Source organism: Onychostruthus taczanowskii, unplaced genomic scaffold (genome assembly GCF_017590055.1).
Source record: "Onychostruthus taczanowskii isolate IOZ18803 unplaced genomic scaffold, ASM1759005v1 scaffold66, whole genome shotgun sequence".
NCBI lineage: Eukaryota > Metazoa > Chordata > Aves > Passeriformes > Passeridae > Onychostruthus > Onychostruthus taczanowskii.
In genome coordinates, this window is record NW_024504344.1 from 4,296,651 (window position 1) to 4,320,183 (window position 23,533).

General features: G+C 42.3%; 1 protein-coding gene across 1 annotated transcript in view; it reads right to left on the reverse strand.

Annotated features, from left to right (window-relative positions):
• TSNARE1 (t-SNARE domain containing 1) overlaps positions 1-23,533 on the reverse strand; it is a 453,856-nt gene that overhangs the window by 381,717 nt on the left and 48,606 nt on the right. The window contains exon 4 of the mRNA XM_041420840.1: positions 15,133-15,189. The gene's annotated coding sequence lies outside the window, so the exon portion shown is untranslated. The remainder of the gene's footprint in view (positions 1-15,132; positions 15,190-23,533) is intronic.

Sequence of the window (23,533 nt, forward strand, 5' to 3'; positions counted from 1 at the left end):
GCACTGCCAGGGCCACCACCAAACCACGTCCCCATGTGCCACATCCGCTGTCTTTAAAATTCCTCTAGGGATGGTGGCTCCACCACCTCCTGGGCAGCCTCTTCCAATCCTTTTTATGAAGATTTTTTCCCCTAATATCCTATAGAAATGTTTCCTGGCAGAACCTGAGGCTGTTTCCTCTTGTCCTTTTTTCTTGAGGGACACATGGCTCCATTCTATGTCACTTAAACCACCAGCCTCTAAGTGCACAGCCTTCTCCATCTACATCTGGCTTCCCATGGAGGAAAAGAAGAAAGAAAGAGAAAGGGAAACAGAAAATAAAAGCAGGATGAAATCCCCCTGACAATATTTATCTACTCTTCCTAGTTGGCCCTACAGACATTGTCTGTCTCCACCCCAGAGCCACCACCCAGGTCACAGAGCAGAGGAAGGAAAAGGGGATTTAATGATAACTCTGATCATGAAGAGGCTACCAAACAACACCACGTGTACAACAACATTTCAATCAAAACTAATTTAATTGCAGAAGTTCAAATAATTAAGCACATGCATAAAAATTACCAAAAAAAAATTAGTAGTTTCACCATCCTTTAATGCTCTATAAAACCCCAAGACACCTCTGTGGAAGTTAAATGTTCAGCTAAAGGGAATGGCTTAAACCTGTAGAAAGGCTCTCACTTAGATCAAGCACTCCAGAACAGGGGAAGGAAAAGGAAAAGGAAAAGGAAAAGGAAAAGGAAAAGGAAAAGGAAAAGGAAAGAGAAAAAGAACAACCTTCCAGTCTCCCTAGGTTGTCACTGCACCATCCCTCTTTCCTCTCTGTCCCTGAAAAAATCACAAGTTTTAGTCATGCTCAATAAATTCATGATTTATAAAACTATCAGCTTTTCTATGTAATGTACCATAGTTACCCAGGAAAAAAAAATCCAACCAACCCACTGTATTTGGTGGGAAGATGCAGTAGCAGTATAATAAAAAAAAGCAAAATCTCCCTATTTTACTTTCATAAGAACCTCTCCAGAACTTCAGACCACCTCTACTACTACTTTTTACTACTGAACAGCTCAATTTCACAGTCTCTGTTTGTCTGCACACGCCTTGGATTCCCACATGGCCATCCAGGAGCTCAAAAATGTCACGTCTGTTATTAAAAATAACCTCCAAACACTTTTTCCTTCATTCATTCATAGCAAGAGGTGCTTCTTTCTGGGTGAACTTGCAGCCTGCTTCAGCAAGCAGAACTGACTCACTTCTCCCACAAACTACTGCATGCCTTTTACATTATTCATACTCCAAGTTGTTATTTCTCTGCATTAGCAAACAAGAACAAAATATCCAGGGTTTCATTTTTATGTCTTTCAATGAGGTGAAAATGCTGTCGATGGATTTCTTCCTCAAGCAAAAACTTTGCTGGACCAACAGCCTGCTGTAATTAAGGTTCGACACCTCAATTAAAAAGAAAATCCCATTTTTGGTGTGTTGTTTCTTTCCGTGACAAAATCACTGTTTCTGTATGTGATACGTGAGCTACAGGATGCTGCCAGATAAAACGTAGCACATAAATATAAAATGATAGAGATTATTAAAGGTTATTCTGAGTTAAATAATAAACACACTGATTCTGAAAGCAGAATTTTCTTAAAGGTGCTGGACCAACAGGCAAAAGATTGGAGATAGAAAAGAAATAATTAAAGAGGTAACTCCCATCCCTGGCCCAGCTGCTATCCCAAACTTCTGGGTGTTTTTCATGGCCTGAAGCTTTCACCAGTTTTAGTTTGACAAATGGGGAGCAGGAAAGAAAAAAAAATAAAGCCTTATTTAGGACCTCTTCCATATTAATTAAAAACTTGCTGATGAGACAGAAGAAAGAATGCAAGCCATGTTACTGCCCAGAGAGGCTGTGGATGCCTCATCCCTTTAAGTGTTCAAGGACAGGTTGGATGAGGCTCTGAGCAACCTGATTAGTGCCTTCTGCTCATGGCTGGAATCAGATGTTCTTTAAGGTCCCTTCCAACCCAAACCACTCTGTGATACCCTATATATAACAAATAAAATGTCTGCAAACATAAATATGTAATTTGGTAACTTCCAATTGAACATGTTTGGTTTAATGGTTTGAGACCCAGGTTGATCAGATCCTTGCTCCCCACTCCCCCTCATCCTTGGTCAGCTGGGATAATCCCACAGAGCAAGGGAACATCTCAGCTCTCTTCCTACCCCATTCACTGGCTGCATTTAGAGGGCTCTGCTCTGCAGCTAAAAAATGCAAGGTTAACTGCAAGATTTTACATCCTTTCTCAAAATATGGGTGGGAATGGTGCAAAGAGCAATGGGATTCCCTTCCTGTTTCGACCACTTATTTTTCTTTTTTTTTTTTTTTTATTCCAAGTTTCTTTTGCATAAATTAAACCCTGAAGAAGGATGGAAGGAGCAGAGAGAGAAATGGAAGGGGGAGGGAGGTGTAATGCAATTATAACACCTAAACCAATCTATTACAGAGCTGCAGGGGACAAGCACAGAGAGATCCTGTTGTGAATAATTCCTGCTGCTCCTGAGGAGCTCAGCTCCAGCCTCCAACACCTCCAGCACCAGGAGCAGGAGCTGCCTGTCCTGAGCATCCATCTCATTGGACAATGGAAAGATGTCCTGCTCCCCCTGGCCAACAGAGGTGCAGGTGAAGCAGAACAGGCTTTAATCAGAGAAGAACTGATAAACACATCAAGGTGGTGCTGGCGGGGGTTGTTCTGCTAAGGTGAGTTTTGCAGGATTTAGGGCTGGTTGGATGCTGGTGCCACTCAAAACATGTGACCAAAATCAAGGCTGTGTAAAACATATTTACCAACATATTTATTTGCCCTTCCTCCGAGTCAGAGAAATTAACTTTTCCCTTCAAAAAAAAAAAAAAAAAAAAAGGCAGGAGAAAAGTGAATGCCACAAAGCAGATGGGAAGTTCCAGGTGCTTTGCTTGAAACTTCACGGGAAGAACCACCAAGATCTCAGGGTGGATGTCGAGCACTGACATTGTAGAAAGGAGTGGGGAAATTACAAATAGAATTCAGATTTTCATTGCACAGAAAAAGAAGGGAGAGGGATGAAATCCTTGACTGCATGCCACCGTGTCACTTCCAGAGAGAGGCTTTTCTGACTGCCACTGTGCTTCACGTGGCAGCTTTAAAGGTTACGGCTGAAGGGGCTCTTCCAGCAAAGCCTTCAATGAACTCTGAGTGAAATAAAAACACACACCAAACAAGTCAACAACAAAAGCAAGGCAAGGACAAAATTTCTGAGCAAATATCCCCAAGGGCTGCTGCCTTGCTCTGGGAACCTTCCTGCCACTCTGCCTTCTGCAACACTCTCCCAAATTCATTTAGCAGCGGGATCAGGCATAGCAGCAGCCAGGTTCAGTAAACAGCAAAGCACATCCTACCACAAGGTCAAGTGCAACCTAGAACTGCAATTCCTGTCTGTCCAGCCAGGCAATCACTCTCATTTCCAGGCAAAATGTTTCCATTTTCAGATATCTGCTACCGGCAGTGAAGCGCTCACAAATAATGGATCGTGATATGAGCTTGGAGAAATTTTTAAAGGAAGCAATTGAGGATAACCAAGTTCAAAAAGGGCTTAAAGAAAAATCCTGCCAATTCACACCCAGCAAAACAACAAACAAACCATAAATTAATAAAGTACACCCAGCCAATCACAGCCACACTACTTCTCCCTACTTTGACTTGACCAAAAAAGCCCTGTGAGCTCATGATGTTGTTCTTCAGCAATCACCATCATCTTGCCAGTGTCTAAATTGGAAAGAAGGCTCAGGGGAGACTTTATTGCTCTCTACAAGTTCCTGAAAGAAGGCTGTGGTGAACTGGGGGTAAGCCTCTTTTCCCAGGCTTCCAGTGAAAAGACAAGGGGTACTGGCCTTAAGTCATGCCAGAGGAAGTTCAGGTTGGATAAAAGGAAAATTTCTTCACTGAAGAGTGGTAAAGCATTGAACAAAGCAGAGAAACAGCAGAGCCATCGTACCTGGAAGTGTTCAAAAAATGAGCAGATGTGCCACTCTACCATATAGTTTAGGGGGTGTGGTGGTGTTCATTCAAAGGTTGGACCTTGACAATCTTAAAGGTCATTTCCAAACTTAATGATTCCATGATTCCATAATTCCATCTCAAGACTCTTCTCCCTGGATATGATTTACCCCATGGGCCGTTCAACAGCTCCATCAGGTGAGAACAGCAGTGGTACCATCACAGCTGATGGCTACCAAACTGCCCACAGGCAGCAGAAACCAAGCTGGAAGCTCCCTGAGAGAAAAGCTGATGTCCCCAAGCACCACCCAGCTGGAAAGTCATGGCAATCAGAGGCCACACACTTGGCCTCAATCCTCTTTCTTGTCTTTTTGGGCCAGAAGTGTTATGGAGAGGTCATGGCTGGGAGCTGAAGGGGGTTCCCATGGATGGGGATGACAGCGAACCTCCTCCAGCTGGTTAAGGACAAGGGTCTGGCTGTAAACAGGGGACTCCTGTGGGAGCCAAAGAGCAGTTTGCCCTTTCCAGATCAGCTGCAGCCTGGATGGCAGATGAGTGAGGTAAAAAACATACCCAAAACCACAAAGGAAATACTCCTTCATCAACAGGGACCCAGAGGGGGAAGATCTACCTTGATGCAGAAGGATTTGTGAAGTATTTCAAGAGTCACGTTTACTGATGGCATCAAAAAGAATAGGACATTCCCTGGGATCAGAAATATTTTGACTTGCAATGGATGCCCTGGAGTTGAGATCATTTTCCCACCAAGGCAGCAGTTACACCACTTAAAAAACACAAACTGGAAACCCATTTTCTATTTTTCTTCCTCAAGCTGAATCCCACTTGGACTTTATCTCTGGGGTAACAAGGATACTGATGCAATAGGAACACCCAAAAACAGAACAGATTCCTTATTCCCTAAAGAGTTAATAAATGCCACATTGACTTTTAAGCTGAAAACCATTTGTTTTGGTTGTTCACTGGGGTTCTGCACATGTGTGTGTGTGCTGGTGTGGGTGGGATAACCATAAAAACATCCCACATGGAAACAGCATTAGCACATTCCTTTTGTAGAAATTTATCTCCTTCTGTCAAGGAACTATTTCACAGAATAACCCCTCATGTGCACCACCCAGCACAAAGAAAATATAAATACATCAGTCTACAACTACAAGAGCAGAAGGTGAACAGTATCAGGTAGTTTAAATCATGCTTTCCTTGCTTGATTCCACTGGTTGCAACCTTTGATGGAGTCAAGCACCTTATTTAGGGTATCTGCTTTGGAATAAAAGGAATCATTTTCCAGACCATAGAGGGGCTAAGAGGTAGATGCACTTTAATCCTTTCTGCTGTGGAGAACAGCTGGCTGTGTTCCAGTAAGCTGTTTTACTTATTTCCCATTTTTTTATCTACTTGTAGATATTAAAAAAAAAAAAAAAGAAAAAAAAGAGGGTGGTGAAATAGCAGATGAAGAGCTCAAGAGCTGCATCTCCCATCTCCCAAAGCCCATCCATAATCAATTTGATTTCCTCAGCAGAAATCATCTCATTTCCAAGCGGGAAACAAAATCTTCCCCATAAGCACATGAACATCCACAGACCCAGGATCACATTTTCAGTACAAGTGAAATTTCATTCCACAGGAAGCCACGGAGATGCTCCAAGGGCTGGAGCCCCCTTGCTCTGGAGCCAGCTGGGAGAGCTGGGGCTGTTCAGCCTGGAGAAGAGAAGGCTCTGGAGAGATCCTAGAGACTCTTCCAGTGCCTAAAGCAGCTCCAAGAGAGCTGGAGAGGGACTTCGGACAAAGGATGGAGAGACAGGACAAGGGGGACAGGCTTCAAACTGACAGAGGGAGTTTTAGATTGGATATTAGAAAGAAATTGTGTATTTCTTTATGAGAGGATGGTGAGACCCTGGCACAGGATTCCCAGAGAAGCTGTGGCTGCCCCATCCCTGGAAGTGTCCAAGGTCAGGTTGGATGGAACTCTGAACAGCCTGGCCCACTGGAATGTGTCCCTGCCCATGGCACGGAGCTGGAACTGGATGGTGTTCAAGATCCCATCCAACCCAAACCCTTCTGTGATTCCATGGTTTTTTTGCATGATGAGAACATTCTGGGGAGCTGAGAGCAACATCTGTTTGCACTAAAGCCTCACTACCTGCCCTCGAGGTTTATTTGCATTCTGTCACAGGAAAACTGCCAAAACCCCACGTGTTTAACTGGATGAACAAGCCTTTTGTATTACAAATTTTAAAATAAATATATTATAATTAAAATATATCATAGTCAGCCACCAAACCCACCTCCCTCCTGACAGACATCCCTACTCTAAAAAAAAGAAACAACTCAAAGGGACTCTCTCAACCTCCTCCTTTCCCCAAGCACAAAGTGGATGCTATTTAAATCCAGCGACAATCTGCAGCACACAAAGGACAGAGAAATTTAATTTTGGGGAGAAATGACGTAATATGGTGGAAAATTATGATCAAAGGCTGAATTGTGCTATTTCCAACAGGCAGCTCAGCATCCATAGCTGTGTTCCTCAGCTGTGCTCTCCTACAAGAGCATCCTGTCAAAAAGTAACATTAACTTTCTACAGCCCATATATAGCAGTGACATTTTTATTCTGCTAATTAATTAAAAAAAGAGGTAAAAATAAAATCAACTTTTGAACTACCTAAGAGCTGTAGCTTTTTGGCATGGAATGATGTTATTTGAGATGAGTGCAGAGTCTTTTAAACAGCACATTTGCCATGGACAAAGCTCTCTGCAGGCACCTTCTCTTGCCTGCAAGGATGATAATTATTTTCAGAGGAATAAATCCTAACTTGTAGTTTGCAACATCTCTTTCAGCCCTTCGAAACAGCATGATCTGAATTCTTTTCAGTGCAGCACTGCTGACCTTCACACATATAATATTACATTCATTAAACATCCCTTCTAGCCTTGTTGCTGAGATCTACCACTCCGGACAAGTTTTCCCATCCAAAACTATAACTCCACACCATGGAAGGAGAGGACTGTGGGTAGTGCCCACCTCAAAGGAGTCTGATGCTTCTATTTTTTATTTTCATGCATTAATTTTAAAAACAAGTTAGTAATAACTGGAAATTTCTTATTTTACACTGCTGGCAAGTCCCACTCCAAAAGCAAGTACAACTCTGTGGCAGAGAAAAGGAAACTTCTCTATTTAGTCATTTGCCATTTAATTCATGAACAGAGTTGTAGCTGTTTACAGCTCTGTAACTCTCTGAGGCTTTTTTATATTGAGGGAAAAGGGGAGAAGACCAACTTTAATGCACACATTCAAACAAAGCACATTTTAACGCTTAACAGGGACATTTTGATGCATCAGTAGGTGTCACACCTTTGGAATCCACAGTAAATACAAGCTGTGGGAATCAACACACCATCACTGCTTCTAGAAGCAGCACAAATGGACCAAAAATGGATTAGATGTTGATATCTTTTGGCTGGAAAATAAAGCAGATTGCTTCTCAGGAAGACACTCAGAGCCCAACTTCCCAACCTTGCTGCAAGCAGTGGCACAGAGTTATTTACAGGCACCAGGGGCCTACACCAACATTTACTGAGAGCACTTGATGCTTTCCCCTTCTTTCCCAATTCCTTCTGCTCAGCATTTTCCTGCCTTTACCCTATGGAGGACTTTGCCTTTTACTGAGGACATCACAACCCTGAGTTTTTTTGCCAAACATGACATTTTAAAGGCATCATGGACTCGAAGGGATTCCACATAGCTCCTCTAGATCACATCCCAAGTTCAATCAGAGAAGAGCGGTGGTATCCAAAGGTATAAATCCTCTCTGGCTGCCAGATTTGGAGTCAGACACTTCACAGACAGTGTGAGATGGGTGAGCTGATGGCACAATCCATATTCTAAATTCACCTGAACACCTTCATCTAACAGAATCTCTGTCATCACAAAACCATGGGACCCTTAGAAATGCTCCTGGCATTCCTTTTCCAGGGCAACTGGGTGGTTTGTAGCATTTAGTGGGTGGAAAAAGAACAGAATGAGAGTAGACCCACAGAAGTAGATGACATTGTGGATGGCTCTTATAGAAAGCCATCAAATGTCTACAAAATGTCATAAAAGGAGCTTAAAATGGGATACAGTGACCCAAATCTGCTACAAAAATCCGCCTAAGCTGCTACAAATTGCTTGGAAGCGTTTCTGTCTGCCTAGTCAAGGACCACTCAAAACTACTGCTCAAAACACCACGTATTTTGCTTAACCAAATGTCAAATACACCAAAAATGCTGTTTTCCAGTTGCTCGTCCCAGAGACCACTGCAGAGTGCACCACAGACCTCATCTTTCAATAAACCAAAGCCTCCCTACACACATCCATTAGCATTAAAAAACATTCAGGGATCACAGAAGCTGCACAGATCCAAGAGGAATTCAAGAACACTGATCCTTCTGGGATGGTATCTGCCACAAGAATGTTATTTTCCAATATTTCACTTGTGATCTCCAAGGAAAGGCAATTACTGGTTTACTTCATGTATAGAAACATAGGGGAACACCTGATTTTAGCAGCAGAGAGTTCAAAGGATGACCAGGTCTGATGGGAGGTGTCCCTGACCACGGCAGGGAGGTTGGAATGACAAGACCTTGAAGGTGTCTTCCAACCCAAACAATTCCATGATTCTGTGACAGGAGCACTTCAAAGTGTGAACATGAGGGAAGCAGAAAGCTTCTAGGTAAACCCTCCAAAATTATTTTTTGAACACTTCTTTGAATGCAATGAATTCAATAAGAGTATAACAGGGACTGATGGTTTTTTGCCTCCCACTTTTGGATCAGCCTCACCTGGGAAATTCTAAGAACTCAAAAAAATAAATGTAAAATGCTAAACTAATAATAATGGTATTGTAAAATAAAAATAATTGCAAAATACTAAACTAAAACACAAGAAAAGGTCAAGTTGAATTACTGCATTGTAGATAAATTTTCACATTCATCTTCCCTGTGTGCAGTTCTGAGCTTTCCTGGAGACAACAGATGAAGGGATTTTGGAAAGGAAAAAAAAATTGAGAGTGGTGAGGCGCTGGAAGGGTTGACCAGGGAATTTTTGGCTGCTCAGTGCCTGGATTTGCTCAAGGCCAGGTTGGATGAGGATTGGAGCAGCCTGGGATAGTGGAAGGTATCCCGGCCCAGGTCAGGAGATTTGAATGAGATGAGCTTTAAGGTCTTTTCCAACTCAAACCATTCTATGGGCAGAAGAAAAGCTCAGCATGGAAGTTTGGGATGAGCAATGCTGGCAAATCTCTCTCAGCATCCCAGAAGTGGTTTTGTAGCTGTACAGGGAAAGGAGGGGGAGGTTTAGAACTGCAAAGTGAAGAGGAAAACTCAGCAACTTCTCCACAGCCAGAACCACTTGCGAGCAACAAAAAAATTGGCTACAGAGAAACCTAAAGACTCAGCCTCTATTTTATAAACGAGAATAACACTGACCTACTTTCCAGCACACTTACAAAGCTGCTGGAGATGCCACAATGAAAGGCACTACAGAAACCTAAACACTGCCTCAGATACGCAGCAACAAGGTTATCGCTGAAATGCAGCAAGGCACTTTCTACAGTGAAGGTAACAGATAACGGATCAAATAATACAGAGAGCTGGAAAATATTTTTTTTTTTTTTTTGGAAAACAGGTTTCTGAAATGCATTCAGGACATTACTCTTGCAAATGGTGCCTCAGATATTTTAATAATCACAAAAAGCAAAAGGAACTTCTTTACATGGCAAGGTTCTTCTCTGGAAGAGCCCCACGAGATAACCTTCATGGAGCTCAAATGATTAGCTAAAAATAGAAGGATGAGCTGATCCAGTCAGGATTCACATCTATATGGGATAAGGAATTAATCAGGTCTTGGATGATTCAAAGGAAGCCCTCTGTGGTCAAATGGAGGAATGTAAAAGAACAGAAATTTCCCTGGTCGAGGTAAGAATTCTTGCACACTGCACAATATATCTAGCTTTTCTAGGGGAAAAAGCAAAGTTGGGCTGTTGAGTTTTTTAGAAATAACTTGGTTTCTTGATTGCATTCATACAGCCATGCAAATAAAGCTCAAGCCTCCACCAAGATGTACATTAAAATTATTATTTCTTTTCAAAATGCTAAATTTGCCCTTACCATTTATAGAGACAAGTTTTCAAATCTTCTGCTGCAGCAGTTCCTCCCCACATCCCCACTGCCTATGAAAAGACATTTTTTTTCCTCCAGATTGGAAAAGAAAGTCAATCTTTGCAGGATGGGGGCTTTGGTAGGCAGAATGGGAGTGTGTCTGCACAGATTACCAAAAAAGAAAAAAAAAATTAGGAAAAAAATGGAGATAAAGATAGCAGGTCCATCAAGAAAGCTTTCAAAATGTGAAAAATAGCCATCAGCTCTTGATTTCAAGAGCTCTATTGCACCAATCAGCATTTGGTCCTTTCATATTCATTTCAGTCTTAAGACCATCACCTGCTCAACCCTTTGTACTTCTTCAGAAGTCCTATTCAGACCTAAAAATGAAATCACAGAATCATAGAATAGGTTGGGCTGGAAAGATCCTTTAAAGGTCACCTAGTTTCAATGTCCTGCATTGAGCAGGGACATCCTCAACCAGACCAGTTTGCTCAGAGCCCTGTCCAATCTCACCTTGAGAGTTTCCAGGGACAGGGAGGCCACAGCTTCTCTGGGCAGCCTGTGCCAGGGCCTCACCAGCCTCAGCATAAAAGATTTCTTCTTAATCTCTAGTCTAAGTCTACCTTCCTTTAATTTAAATCCATTAACCCTTCTCCTAACAATACGCACCCCACAGAAAACCTGTCTTTCCCTTTTTATAAATTCTCTTTAGGTACTGAAAGGTCCCAGTAAAGGGCAGGGCAATTAAAGCTTTTAAACAAGTGAGAGAATATCTGAATTTAACCATTCAAAAGCCATCAGTACAAAGACACACAGTCTGCAGTGCAGTAACGCACAGAAACTTTGGCTGATTCATTGGAAATGCATCTCAGAGATGTTCTAAATCCCACAGACTCATCGGGAACAGCCAAATCTGCTCCCAGCAGGACCCACCCACCCTGTGGAAAGGTGACCTCCAGCATGGGCTAATCCATCCCAGCCAGGTCACCCAGGCATCATCACCTCCAGGGGGGATTTTCTCATCCTCAGGACTGCCTGCCTTGCAATAATTCAAGCTGTAGTGCTCCCAGTGCCCCTCTTCATTTCACACCTTCATAGATCTCGCTCTGAAGGTATTTTTCCTCCTAGTCTAATCTTCGGAAAAATTTGACAGCAATAAAAATGCAATAAACCAACCAGTCGGATTATATATATATATACTGCAGTCTGAGAAAGATGAAAGGCTGTATTGTTCAGAGATATAATTCCAGTGGCTCCCACAGTGTAGCCTGTGCCTACACAGAGGAAGAAAAGGAGCTGAAGCAGCTTATATTTTGTCTTATAAGTCGCCTAAAATAAACCCAGCTTCTGATCCTTGGCTCACATCAGGAGAACGGCGCTGGGAAAGCCAATAAAGACCTGCCAAATATCTCATGAGGACAAAATACCTGTTTGTTCTACCCAGCTCTTGCCAATGCATCAAGTGAAGTGATATGAGGAAGGGAAAGGAGGACTGTGTGCCTGGGAATCAAATATTCAAGAGCAGAAGGAAACACACCCAGAGTTATTCTGGGTCAGTTAGAAGAGAAATCACTGCAATCAGATCGTGATGAGCAGTAACTGTGTGGCTCCAGTACCTGTGCAAATACTCTTAATTTCATTTATATTGATAGACATTAAAATGCTCTTAATTTAATTTCTATTGGTAGACATAAAAAAAACCAAAACAAACAACAACAACAAAAAAAAACTACTAAGCCTCAAGGAAGACAAACGAAAAATAAAAAATTTAGCCATGAGGCCTGATCAAAGACAAATTGCAGCTTTTATAACAACAATAATAATTTATTCCACTGTGGCACTGGACAGCAGATGATTAAAGATGAGCAAAGGTCTCCACGTGTCTGGATTTATACCAGGCCACTCCATCCACTGGGTTACAGGAGCAGCAATTAATCACTGCTGGAGAAGGGAGGCATCTTAAGAAAATCTTGAGGTTTCAGAAGTGAGTTGTAACACCTTTAGGAGAGCAGTTTGTCTCCTCAGGAGCTGAGACATTTTGAAAAAATGGTAGCTTACAAGATTTTAGCTTGTCTTTTTAGAGAAACTGCTGTCACTCTTTTGTGTTAGGCAAAAACAAAATAAAAACCCAACAAACCATCATAAGAAACTCGTTAGACACTTAAATTCAAGGCCAACCAGAAAGATCAATGGACACAGCTGAAGACAGCATTAAATATAATGTGACTGCAAAACTCTTGGAAGAAAACATCTTTTTTGTTCATAATTTTCTGACTGCTCCCTCATCAACCCAACAGGCAAATTTTCTTCCCAGCTTCCAATCCTACTTAGAGAAATGAAAATTCCCATATGAGAACAGCTGTTCAAGAAATAAATCTCTTCGGCAGCTTAAGGGCAGAACTGCAAGGGTAATTTCACAGTTGCCATCAGAGGTGTTCTGGAGACCTGAATTTCCTACTGAACACAGGGTAAATCTGTGCAGGTGACTCCTCAATACTCTCTCAACAAAAATAACTTTCCCCAGTCTTTACAGAGCAGCTCCTCAGATCATGGAACTCATAAATCATCTTTATTGTGCGGGTGGGAGGAAAGAGAAAGCCCTGCAAAGTTTTGACTACAAAAAATATTAAAAGTTCATTCAATTCAGATTAGAAGTTCAACTATGTCCATATGGTTTTATATTTTTCCCCCTCTGAATCCAGAATTCTACATATATAAAGGTTCTAAAAAAAGTCTATTGAAACAAAAAAATTATAGCATGAAAGAACTTGTACTGAACTAAAGTATTCAGGAAGAAAAATAATTTCACCACTGCAACAGCAGTTTTAAAAATCCATATTTTGGTTCACTTCACTTAAAACCAGGCAGCTGCTTTCACAGTCACCCCAAAAAAAAATGATGGAGAACCTGAAAAAGTGAAGGGCAGCATGATGGGGGAGAAAAGTTGAGAGAATCGGAGCACAAAAGAAAAAATTTTTGGAAGAAATTTCCACAAAGGCATTGTTTCAAAAGGATCACTGAAGCCACATCCCATTCCACAATATAAGATATCCTCATTCTTCATTCTTGACTGGCACTCAATTCCTTCCCCTGGTATCCCTTGTAAAACAAAACAGCATGACATGATCACAGAAGGTTAGGGAAAGGCCACACGAATTCACATCTGCACTCAGACCTTCAAAGGGAAGGAGGATCTCAACAATTGTTATCTGCTGATGTGTTTGAAAGCACATTAAAGAATAAAATGCAGCCAAACAAAAAATAATGATCACTGAGTAAAAGCTGCCAGAAGAGGAATGAGGACGCCGACCAGGAGATTGATTTTGTGTCATCTTTTACACAGAGAAGAATATTACAAAGAGGAAGCTTGACAGAGCAAATAAATTTGTGTTGGTTTGACTCTTCCACCCCCAACCAAATACTCATGATCTATGGAGAAAAAAACAGATAAAGGAAAAACAGAAAGAGAACAGCAGGAAAAAAAACAAAATAAAAACAAAACCAACACAGCACCAGCCCTAAAAACAAAGTCTGTCCTAGCAAAGATCTGAATAAGGAAAGTTCTTTATAAAAATAAAAGTAAGGAAAAAAGCCTTTACACTAAATAGAGAGATAGCAAGTAGTGAAGGAAATTTCATCCTACATCAACTAAGAAACTCCATTTTTCCAAGCCCTTGGAAGCAAAGCTCAGAGGTCTCAGCTTAGTCCTTCTTGACAGCACTTCACAGTAAAAGCCCTTGGGGTGCCACTTTCCTTCTCCATGAATTGATAACATCAATACTTGACAGTCCTCCAGGAGCTCCATGAGAAAAAAAAAAAAAGCAAAAAAAAAAAAAAAAAAGGAAATTTTGGTTGCATCATTCAGCAATACACCAGAAGAAATCCTACAAGTCCATGTGGAGATCCACTCCCACATGAGAATTATGTTTTGCAGCACACTTAAATACCATCTGCAAGAGAGATAAGGAATTGGAAGACACTCACAGGGCTTCAAAACACCATCATCACTCATCCTCTCTCTCTAAAACTACCAAGTGCTAAAAAGAGCCACACCAAGAGGGTGCAAGCAAAAATATGGGGCTGATTAATTCCTTAATCAAGAAACAATTTCCAGTCCTGCTTGGAGTGACAGAGGGAGAATGAGCCCATGGGACAGAGGAAAGCTCTGTGTCAGGGAAGGAAAAGGGTGAGCAATGCAAAATTAACACACATTTTTATGTTAACACACATTTAATAACAAGGTTAACACATATTTTGCCCACAAACTTGACACCTACATATTGCTCCAAGATCCATCCAGCCTAGGAATGTTCAAGGCTAGGTTGGATGGGGCTTGAAGCAACCCAGTCCAGTCCATGGCAGGGGGTTAGAACTGGATGATCTTTACAGTCTCTTCCAAAACCCAAACCATTCTGTGATTCTATGATTATGTACAGATATACTTCAGACTTCACCCAAAGGCCTTTACAGCATTAGGTTTTGTTTGTTTGTTTTTTCCTTTTATCTTCACGGAATCTGCATTAGATCCTGTGGTTTTGGGCCAAAAGCTTTGGTGCAGAGTTTATTTCACAGCTATTACAAGGTACATTACACTAATTAGGACACACATTATGGCCTGCTCTGTGCCCTGTGATAAATCACACAGTGCTGTGGTCTGGGGTAAACATTGCCATACATCTCTGGACACTACTGCATGTTTGACCACTTCCATAAATACAATTATTTCTGTGGTACAAGTAGGATTGGCTACAGGGACTAATTTATCACCATTTTCTTTCAGCACATAAACAGTGTAGTAAATTCAGTAGCTTCCAGGGGGGGAAAAAAATAAAAAAAGTAAAAAAGAAAAAAAAGGAGGCAGCAGTGGGATTTCCTTCAGTGAAGCAGCATCAGTTGTATTTTTCCTTCAGTAACACACCAATTGTTCTTCATTTTCCAAAAATATACTCACTGTGTCATGTCTAGTGTGCAGTCAGAGACAGGGTTCTGGCTTTCAAGCTTGTCACACCTGAGAAATTGAGGTGAAGAGAGGACAGCAGGCTCAGGCTCGTTGTTTTTAAAGACTTTGGTGGTATTATGAGCTTTCCTTCCAACTGTCCCCACACTGGCTTGTTCATACACAAAAGCTCCATTTCAGAGGTAAATCTTATCATTCCTTCAAATGTGCTGAATTTTGCACACTGTTCAACAAATAAAGGGAGAGGGAAAAATCCTGACAAAATATTTCTGCAGAAGAGCAGCAGAGGTTGGATGATCAGTGTCCCACACACACATCAAGTGTGCCACCATGAGCCCGGCATGCTTTCCCTGGGGGGAAAAGCTTTATTGCAAGGTGCTCAGGCTCCATCCAAAGCAACTGAGACAGTTTTATAGGCTGTGACCTCTTTGGGATAGAAGAACCAGAGCTGGAGCAACACCTGGGAGTCAAACCATCACCCAGCTAGAGCAGCACGAATGGGTGCTGGGACTGGAAGAATTTAATTTCAAAATTATTTATCCAAATTTACATAGTGTTCCAAGCACAGTGTGTCCATTGGCTCATTGTCCTCCAGCCCATCCATCCAAAAAGCAGCATGGGTAAAAAAATAAAGTTCCACCCTGGATGATACAGCAGGTCAAGACCCTGTTCCCCTCCCTATGGAAGAACTCACCAGAATGGTCCCTCACTCAAACAACCAAAAACATTCCCTTCACCCCCACCAGATGCACCAAGAGAAAAACCATCCTGCAAGACACTGGTTGGGGTTTTGTCCTTCCTGGACACTCCACTCTCACCTCTGGCACAGGAATCTCTGCTGTATTGAGACTTTCCTCCTCCAGCAAAGTCCTGCCCTATGGATCACACAGTGATTCCCAAACTGCTTTGAACAGATAAATGATGCCAGCATCATTTATCCAGCTAACTTTTCATGGAAAATCCCACAGGCAGGACAGTTCTGGTGCTCTCCATATAGCATGAAGCCAGCAGAATGCCACCATTTACAAACATGTCCTGGATAAAAATGACAAAAAATTCATAAAGCAACGGCAACTTTGCCTCCAGGTCTGTCTTACCCAGAGTGAATTGGACTTGAGAGAACAACAAAGGAGAGTCCAAGCTCCCAGGAAAGCTACCCCCCAAAAAAAAAAAAAAAAAGAAACAGCTTTAATATCATGCAAATGACAAAGGAAGAAGGAGATGAGGTGTTTTGAAAGGGGACCAGAAAATCTTGTATCAACGTGGAACCCCAGTTCAGCAGGAGACAGCCTGACAGGCAGATGTGACAGCACAGAGAGGAGATCAGACAGAAGGAGACAGAGGCTTAAGACTTCAAAGGATTGTGATTATGGCTTAGATTCCACACAGGTATGGCCTGGAAATAAAGGACATCTCCATGTTCCAAAGTTTTGAGTGGTATCTCAGAGAGGTTTATGGCCTTTGGTATGTGTAAATATTGGGATGTTGGCTAGCCCAGACTGGAGATGTGGTAGGATATGCACCATTAAAACCCCCTTAATCCCAGTGGGAGCACTGTTCCATGAACTAGGAAAGAGGAGGATCCCTGAATTTATCTTGTGCAGGAGGAGACATCACAAAGCAGCTTCCACAGGGATGGAACTTCACCACACAACATGAGCAAACATGACCGGCATCATGTACAGATTTGTTCTTCAGACCCAAACAGATTCCTAAGAAGGCTTCTGTGTGTGTTTTCACCTGAAGATGCTTCTTTGCATTGTGGCTGTGGTCAGATTAACATTTCCACTACACTGAATTTGACAGTCAAGAGAGATGAATGTCAGCAGCCCAAGCAAGCAGATCAGTCAATGCACAAAACCCAGATAGCTCAACACAAACAAAAGCCAAGAAGTGTTAAGCTCTGCTGTCACTCTATTTCCACTCCTTTGGTTCTCCATGGCATTTCAGAGCTCAGCCATGCCTTGTATTGCCATTAAATGTGAATATTTCAAAAGGTGCTGCATCAACAACTGACAGTAGAGCTGTGTGGCACAGCTATAGCAGCAAAGCTCTACCCTTGGCTTGACTAAAGGACCCAAGTCCTTCAGAAAGGTCTCAAACAGGGCTCCAGCAGGATAAAACACCAAAGCTCATCCTGTTAATAGCCAGAGAAACACCCAACTGTGAACAATCACCTGATATCCTGGAATAATGCTGCTGCAGGCACTCCCACATGTAACAGGTCAGCAAACCCCCATATCCCAATTCAAGGGGAAGAGAAAATTCCACATTAAACCAATGGGAGACAATGGAAATTAAGGATGGACAGCCCCACCATCATGCCCAGGTGAGGAGGTTGGACCACACAAGCAACAGCCACAGCAGCAGAACCAGAGAACCACAGAATATCCAGAGTTGGAAGGGACCTACAACGATCATCAAAATCCATCTCCTTGCCCTGCATAGGACACTCCAAGAATCCACCGTGTGCCAACAGATGTATTGAAGCATTCTTGCACACACACACCAGTCCTAAAAAACCAGCACTGAAAGTTAGGGTAGCAGCTTCCATCTTCTCTTTCCCAGACACCCTAGAGACTCATATTTCTTCCTCAATTACTTTGAGGGAAGAGCCAAGAAAAACAAGGCTGTGGTCCAGACATCTCTACTGAGCCCACAGGGAAGATGGACAGTGGTTGGAGGATTGCAAACCAGGAATTTGTTCAGAAAGAGAAAAATCCACAGCCTCAGACCTCCCACAGGAGTTGAGCTCTTTCCTCCTCTGTACAAATTTATGTTGTGTCCAGCTGCAAGGCAGAAGTGGCCAAATTGTGATATGCAGGAGGAAATTGAGCCAACAAGACACCACTGTGCACTGTGCCTGTGTCTGAAGGAAAGAATTAGGGCTGGGCAGTCCTTCATGGCTCCAGCAGGCACTCAGAAGATTCCTGGGTGTCCAACTGCATGTCCAGCTTGGAGCATCTTCCTCATCACCTCCCACTACTTCACTCAGCCTGTTCTTACTCAGGTGGAGGAGATGAAAAATTCCTGACATGGAGCCAACATATGGCAGAGGCTGAGCAAACTTCAATGCCAGGAGCCAAAGGCAAAGGAGCTCACAAAATAACATTTTTCCACAGACAGCCAGACCAAGATCAATCTCTAAGGCCCCTTCCAATCCAAACCATTCTGTGATTAAGAGCCCAATTATTTCCCATGAGCTGGGCTAAACCAAAAAGAAAGGTATGAAGATCTGGACCTGGAGATGCAGCCCCAACAGCATAACCTGAAATAGCTCTGTCTTCATCATAACCCCACTACAGGATATCCAAGGTGCTGGCTGAGGACACTTGGAAATTGAGACTTTGCCAACAACTTTAAAAATTCCCTAACAGAAATTTCAGCACCAAATTCTTGCCAACTAAAAAATAAAAGTGGGTGCTCACTAAACCTCACAAATTTATTTTTCTGACTCACATGCTCCATGTTTTTTTTTCCATAGAAGACAAACCCTCCCAATTTTCCATTTGAGCAGTGGGATTGAAAATCTCATACAACCACTCACATGTACAAACAAAGCAGCCCTGTAGCTACACCTCTGCTCAGAAATAAGATTAATTGCTACCAGTAAAACTGTTACCTGAAGGTCTGCAGGACATATACATATTTAAAGTATTAAAACAAAGGTGCAATTACTTTAAGTAAAAAGGGATAGAGTTTTTAAAACACAGAGTTGTATTTTATACCAAAGCTCAGGATTTCTTCAGAACATCTGCAGGCAGAAACAGGACAAAAATAAGTCACAGGAGAACTTAATCATAAAAGACAGAAAAGTCAAGGTTAGTTTTATCCAGGTCATGACTTTTCAAAAGTTGGGATTTTTGTTTGTTTTGCCCTCATTAGAGGGAGATGCTACTGCAGAAGCCATGGAAAAATTATGGGTGGGTTCACATGTCTGTGCCAGTGCACTTCTCCTTGGATAACATCAGATCCTTGCAAACCTTGTCAGAGCATTGCCAAAGCTGATCTAACTGGGAGTGACAGAGTCAGAAATCTCTTTTCCATCAAAATCAGTTAAGACATAATAGAAAGTCTATCAACTTCCAGTCCTGTAAATATTAACTTTCAAAAGCTACTGCAAAACACAGTCTTTTGGGTTTTTTAAGGAGAAAATTGTTTATCACTTCAATACCATGAGTCAACTTCTCTACTACCCAACATTTTCCTCCACTTGTTCTATAATAAATAATTATAAGCCTAAATTTTTGGAGTATATTGCAAATATCCCATCAGCCTGTAGGATGGGATATTTGCATCCTCCCCCCACACATATTCATCTCTCACCATATTTAAGTATCTGCTAAATTAGATAGTAAAGTTTGAATTATGGCTACCCTATAGCAGCAGCAGACCACATAAGGTATTGCAAATATAGTTCTTAAAAGACAATTTGAGCTGTTTATCAGAAATGTCATTTGTGAGAGAAAAAAACCACTTAGTCCACTCAAGGCCAACTGCCTCTGCAGGGTAGATCTGGGAAAACTTCACCTCAGCCAAGGAACAGCATTTAGAACCATGGAATGATTTGGGTTGGAAGAGACCTTCAAGGCCATCCAGTTCCAACCCTCTGATATGGGCAGGGACACCTTCCACTACACCAAGTTGCTCAGAGCTCCACCCAAACTGGCCTTGAACACTTTTCTTCTAAAAATCCCCCATTTTCCTGAAAAGAAATGTGTGGAAAACATTTCAGTAGGGCTTGTTGCAATAGGACAAGGAGGAATGGCTTTAAGCTAAAAGAATGCTGAATAAGATTAGATATTAGGACAAAAATTTTTTCCAGTGTTGGTGGTAAACACTGAAAAAGGTGGTGGATACCCCATCCTTGGAAATATTCCAGGTTAGGTTGGACAGGGCTCTGAGCAATGGGATCTGGTTCAGGATGTCCCCGATCATTGGACTGGGTGACCTTTAACAGCTCCTTCTAACTTGAACTGTTCCATGGTTTGTGTCTTATGGAGTTTTCCAGCACTGAGCTTCTTTGTTTAGCTGGCTTTCACTGTAGATACAGTAGGACAAGGAAAAGGAAGGAAGGGGGGAAAAATCAAAAGGCAGGAAGAAAGGAAAAGGGAAAAAAGGCAAATCTTTAGACACTGAAGGAAAGGAAAGGAAAAGAACAGGAAAAGAAAGGGAAAGGACATAGAAATTGATGGGGAAAGGAAGAGGGAAAGGGAAAAAACCCCAGGGTTTTTCTTGTCCAATTTAAGGGTCAGAATAAGAATGGAAATACCACCTTTCCTTCACTGGCGCTGGGAGGGTATGGAGCTGCTTAAATATACAGTGATATGCCAAATTTACTAGTTCCTACAAAAATCAATGTCCCCAGCCACGGTTTTTTGTTTCCTAATAGAGGTCCTGCATGTGCTTAAGTTAACTGAGCTTTGGTCGATACATGATGTAATTTTATGTATTTTTATTATAAAAATGCCTCCAGTGTGACAAAAGGCTGGTTCTAAGTGCAGGGGAGGATACAGACTGTTCAATGCCCCTGGCAACAGCTTAATGGGAAAGCACAGATATTTTAAATTGCTTTTTAATCACTTCTAGATATTTCACCCCCAAAATTATAACCACTTACTGAACAACTGCACCTTATTGGGAATGAGCAATGCCAGCAGGCACAGACAATATTTTTCATTTGGCAAAGGTGCTCTGATCCTTTGGAATAATATTCACACAGAACAGCATTGAAGTTGAACTCTTTCAATTCTCTGCTCACAGGTTTTCTTTATTTATTTCTGCATTTATTTATTTTTATGTTCTGTTTAAAAACCAAAATTGATAGATTTCTTTATCTGCTTCCCAGCTGCTCTCTCAAAACAGACTGAGAACACTTTTTTCTAACTTAAAATACAATCCTAGCTCCAAAGTTCCCAGGACAAGATCCTTCCTGACTGGCCAGCTTGAGCCAGAGCAGATCATCTCAGGAAATTACATTGCTGAGGAGACTGGGATTGATGACATAAACCAACTTGCAGAAACAACTTTAAAACCCCAAACATTGATTCAAAACATCCTGAAATGCTGAAATGCTCTCCCTAAGTGACAGGCACTGTGCCACGGCCTCTCCCCTCCATTATCCTGACCCTCCTTGACTTTATGAACTTTCCTGCCCTGCTATAGGTTGTAGTTATCTGGAAAATGAGAGTGGGAAGAAGAACTGAGCTGGGAAGTCACGAAGAATTTCAAAGTTCCACCAGCATTTCAAATTTTATAGAAAACCTGTCATTTTAGAAGAGAGTGATGTCCTTTCCCTTGAAATTCGTACAACAGATTTGGATAGTGCCACAGGGTTTCCTCCTCTTGCTGTTTGATGCTGGGTGAGTATTTTTTGGGCTCTGGAGATCGTTCCTGTGCAATCACTGCTTGTTTGCCTTCCCTCTTGCTCTGTAGCTGCCAACACAATCCTCTTCCAAACCTACACACAGCTCAACATTGTGATCCATCTCCGAGGGATGCCGATCACAATGTTGAACTGTGTGTAGGTTTGGAAGAGCATTTTGTTGTTGGAACAAGAAGATCTGTAACGTCCCTTCCAACCCAAAGCATTTCATGGATTCTGTGATTCCCAGAGTGCCTGCTCTAACACCACCCCTTACATCTATCTCCACCTTTACAAACTGTGAGAGAACAGGAAAAAAGAGGAAAGATCCCAACCATGGCTCCATAAAATAACCTCAATTTTGCAGCAAGCAAGCTGGAGGGCTGCCATTTCATTCAGCAGAAATATAAATACATTCAGCCTTTTGGATCTCTAAAGGCAGAAGTAACTCACACCAGCTTCTTCCTTTCTGCTCAGGAAAATAAAGGGACATCTGGATTTACCTCTTAGGCTGGTACCTTGCACAACACCAGCTCTAGGCTGTCATCCCAAACCAGCACAGGAACCTGCCTGTGAGAGGGGGAGACGTTTTTAAAACACACCAAAACAATCCAAATATGGAAATAGGGAGCAAACAGAAAGCTGCAAGGCCCAGGGACACAAATAATTCAAAATATACTGATGTGCCCTGCCAAATGGAGGCTGCAGCCAAAAAGTGTGGCCTGACACAGGACAGATTCACTGGCAGCTCTCTGCAGAAATGAAGGTGGCTTCACAGATGTCTCTGCCCTAAGACAACGAGGCACCTGCTCTTGATTTTGGCACCTGAGTTTCTGTAAACCTGAGTTTCTGTAAAGTCCAGGTCAAAAGAGAAAAATGAATCCCCATCCTTTAAAAACTTGATGCATAAATAAATAAAATTAAATCCTCTATCACAGAATCCCAACCATAAGTTGGCAGCCATTTGATAGAGGGAGGCCAAGGACAGTTTCATCTTTCTCCTGCCACAGTTTAGAAGAAAAGGGAACATTTTTAGGCTGGAAAAGAGGTCACTTGAGCTGCTGCCATAGTGTGAGATGTGGGAACAACATTAATTTCTATATCCATGTGTTTTCAGGTGCTGGTGCTTGATCCAAACACCTGCACAGCACAGGAAAGCTTCCATCAATCCCTTAATATGCAGTGGAAATTAATCTCATTTTTTGAATATTAAAAACATCCAGGAGCTGCCCTTAGCTACTGCAATAACTGTAATTTCACTTCCCTGTATTCCCCTACATCACAAAGAAAAAAAAATTGTAAAATTATAAAATCATAGAAGGGTTTAGGTTGGGCAGGACCTTAAAGATCACCAGTTCCACCCCCTGCCATGGGCAGGGACACCTTCCACTATCCAGGTTGCTGCAATCCCCATCCAGCCTGGTCTTGGACACTTTACGGGATGGAGCAGCCACAGCTTCTCTAGGCAACTTGTGCCAAGCTCTCACCACCCTCACAGCGAAGAATTTCTTCCTAATCTCTAATCTAGATCTCTATTCTGTCAGTTTAAAGCCATTCACTTTGTCCTGCCCCTCCATCCCATGTCCCAAGTCCCTCTCCAGCTCTCCTGGAGCCCCTTTAGGCACTGGAAGGGGCACTGAGGTCTCCCTGGAGCCTTCTCTTCTCCAGGCAGAACAGCCCTAACTCTTCCACCTTGTCTTCCTAGGAGAGGTGCTCCAGCCTTCTGATTAGAAATCTTTCCTTATCACCCAGGTTTTCCCCATCTGAGGACCACTCCCAAATCACAAAAAACCCTCTTCCTATGTGGTGCACGGCAGACACCTCCCACAGCCCGACAGCAGCGCTGGCATCCAACAATGGAAACCTTCCCTCTATTTGCGTGCTCGGCTCTGCCAAAAACAAAGCACGCTGCTCAAGTGGGAGAACACCTTCCTACTTCTTCAGGGAAGGCCAGGGAATTTGTGCAGATCCCTGGTTACTTGGAGGCAGCATTTCTCAAGGAAGGCAACCGAGGGAGCTCAGAGCAGCAGC